The sequence below is a fragment of the Tiliqua scincoides genome, chromosome 6 (assembly GCF_035046505.1).
Source record: "Tiliqua scincoides isolate rTilSci1 chromosome 6, rTilSci1.hap2, whole genome shotgun sequence".
Taxonomy (NCBI): Eukaryota; Metazoa; Chordata; class Lepidosauria; order Squamata; family Scincidae; genus Tiliqua; species Tiliqua scincoides.
The window spans coordinates 79,862,101-79,865,263 of record NC_089826.1 but is presented as its reverse complement, the minus strand read 5'-3'; the positions used below and the strand labels follow the sequence as shown (position 1 = coordinate 79,865,263).

The following is a 3,163-nucleotide window of genomic DNA, read 5'->3' as shown; positions in this document are numbered from 1 at the left end:
TACACACTTGTTGGTTCCACAAGGCAGAAGGTCGGTATACGGGTTGTGTCTCTGCATGATTTCCTGCTCCAGCCTTGACACCTTTCAAGGAATCTCTGCTAGGGACAGGTAATTTGCCATGTCTCTAATTCAAGAATGCAGCAGAATTATCTGCCTTCAGAGATTCCCTGCTTCATCTTTATGTAAACCTTTGTGTGGCAGGAGGTGTTGTCCAGAGGTTGAGCTCTTGCCTTGCCTGAAAAGAACTAAGCAAGATCAACTTGGGTCTTGCCTTGGATGGGAGATCAGAAGCTGCTGGCTAGAGATGAAGGAGTGTGGACTGGCAAGAAATGGATTACATCTGAGGCTACAATCCTATCCACACTTACCTATGAGTAAGCCCCATTGACTATAATGAGACTTACTTCTGAGTAGACATGCATAGGATTGGGCTCTCAGGCCTGTTTTGCAGTTGCCTGTGCAAGTTTGGAAAGCACAAGAGCTGTGCACCCAGGATGACAATTGCACCGTGAAGGGAAACATCTGGAAAAATGGAGGGTCCTATGAGTTTCTTTCATTGAATAAAACCTGTAAAAACCCCATTTTAAAAAAAAGGGGGGGTTATGGTCAGCCTGGCTATGTGAACCATCTTGATTCTACGTGACTCAAGTCTTACCCTGCACATGCCCGATCTCGTCTGATCTCGGAAGCTAAGCAGGGTCAGGCCTGGTTAGTACTTGGATGGGAGACCGCCTGGGAATACTGGGTGCTGTAGGCTTATACCATAGTCTTTCGAGACTGAAGGTTGCCAACCACAAGTCTTCGAGAAAGGCAGTATATGCTGTAATAAATACAGTAATATTTATTTAACAGTAATAAATCACGCACACACAAACCATGCCATGGCTATTTGAAGTTTGGGAAAACCTGCCCTACCTAATTAAAACTGAGAGCAAGAGATGCCGCTCTCTCATTTCCTTAAGTGGAAAAATGGATGCCTGCCTCTAATGGTCACAGCTGGGCGGCAGACCCTCCCGTGGCCGTTGCTGTAATATTCAAATGCCATTAACATCCGTGGGCAAATGTGAAACCGATAATAAATGGGCAGAGCAGAAGAAAGTCACAGTAAGGAAGAAAACCATTTTATTTGCAAGCCTTTACTGCTTGACTTGATTTAACCCGAGCACAGTTATGGGCAGCTTAATGTTCTCCTCTGAATTATTTATCTTCAGCGGTACTGGGCATGACAGTGATTCAAGACCAGCCGACAATAATACAGACAATCGTTTGCCCAGAAGGGAGGGCTGCTTCTCTCGGCTTCTGGTCTGTCTGAACTTAGCCACTTGTCTTGATTTCTGCTCTGCTGTCTTCTACTAAAAATCTCCAGATTTTTTAAATCTGTTTCAGTACGACAAAACATTTGCATATAAATCCATAATTCCCCCCCCCCCCCAAGAATTGTAATATATTTCCAACCTAAACAGCCGGAGTGTTAAAACACTGCAAAGTATGCACTGAAATTGGTTTTTATTCCAACATTCAGACTGTAATCCTATCCACATTCCTGAGAGTGAGCCCCATCGAACACAATAGGACTTTGTAGATTGGCATAGGATTGTGTAGATGTGCATAGGATTGTGCCCTCAGTGTGCATGGAATTGGTAAGAGTTTCTTATAAAATACAATTTGTGGGGGAGCGGGAAAGGTCTGGAATGAGATGCAGGATTGCAGATTTGGGCAAGAGAGGAATTAGGTGCCATATCTAGTTCCCAGATGATAATTGACCATGGTGTGCTATCAGCCAGGCCACTGGATCAGATTTCCATACAACCATTTTACCTGATGTACCTGTATAGGTGATGTACAGGTGATGTACAAGTACACCTGTACCTGATGTGCGGAAAAACTTTCAATAGCGCTTCCAAGGATGTAGTCAACTGAGAGTCCAATTCTATCCTCCCCCCCCCACCATATTGGTGCAAAAATATCCTGGGGAGTGGGAAAAATATCCCACTGTATCCCGGGGAGAGGCAGCAGATTGGGAAGCTTCAGAGGAAAAAGGGATTTAAATTCCTTTCACCTCTGTAAGCTTGACACTCCACCATGAGTCTCCATGGGCCTGTGCTAGTGATTTTGCTAGCACAAGTCTGAGAGAGGGGGGAGGGAGGCTGCAGGAAAGGGGGATAGGATCCAGCACGCGCCATCATGGCCAGATCCACCACCTCCCACAGCCTCCCCACTCCCACTATGCCCTGCCCCACCCATTCTGACCTCCCACACCCCTCCTGCATCTCCTGCTAACTTGCTCTAGTGGGTGTCAGGAGCGCTGATGGCTTGGACAGGGAGCCACTGGCCCTCTTGCCAGCATCCTGGTGGCATACTACTGAGCATGGTGCCTGAAAGCACTTTCACAGCAGTTAGTACTAGTGAAACGCTTGTTCTCAGTGGTGTAGCTAGAAGGGGTGCAAAGCACTAAGTTTTTCAGGGCACCTCACAGCAGCATGTGTGCGGCCCCTCCCTCTTCCCTTCAGAGTCATTCCAGTTGGTGGGAGCAAAACAGAGGCATTTGCCTTTGAAGGGGATGGGGAGGGGCCACTTGCATGTGGTGAGGCTCCCTGCAAAACTTAGTGCTTTCCCCCCCCTTGCTACACCACTGCTTGATCCACCAGTGCTAAAGCCCAATAGGTTTAGGCAGCGAGTTACTCTGGTCTGAGCTCACTCTGGGTAATTTGGTCACCTGCATTTTATCATTCTTTTGCTTTTAAGCATTTCTGCACCAGTTTGAATATGCAGAAAAATTCTCTCTTCATAGCCGGAGAGCACCAGCCCAGCCATGGGGCCAATTGAAGTGTCACAAGAGTGATGGTGACGTTGGGGGGGGGGGGGGTCAGCAATAGCCACTATTTCCCCCGGGGCCCAGCTAACTCTTGCAAATGATTGCTTTTCTATGTGGATTTATGTGTTAGTTACATCTCTTACTTGGGTTCTGTGGCTCTGTTTCTAGGGCAATTGTCTGCAGTCATGAACTGTCTGTCCTTCTTCCTCTGCCAGTAGAGTGGAATTGTAGTAACAGTTCATTACTAGTATAGACAGTTGTGCTAGAAACAGAGCTGCAGAACCCAGAAGAGTCTCTTGGAAGGTGGTAGTGACATCACAAGAGGAGAAGATCATAGAGAAGACCATA

General features: G+C 46.9%; 1 pseudogene; it reads left to right on the top strand.

Moving 5' to 3' along the window:
- The first annotated feature begins 641 nt into the window (after positions 1–641).
- On the top strand, positions 642–757 carry LOC136656536 (5S ribosomal RNA; annotated as a pseudogene).
- Positions 758–3,163: the final 2,406 nt, after the last annotated feature.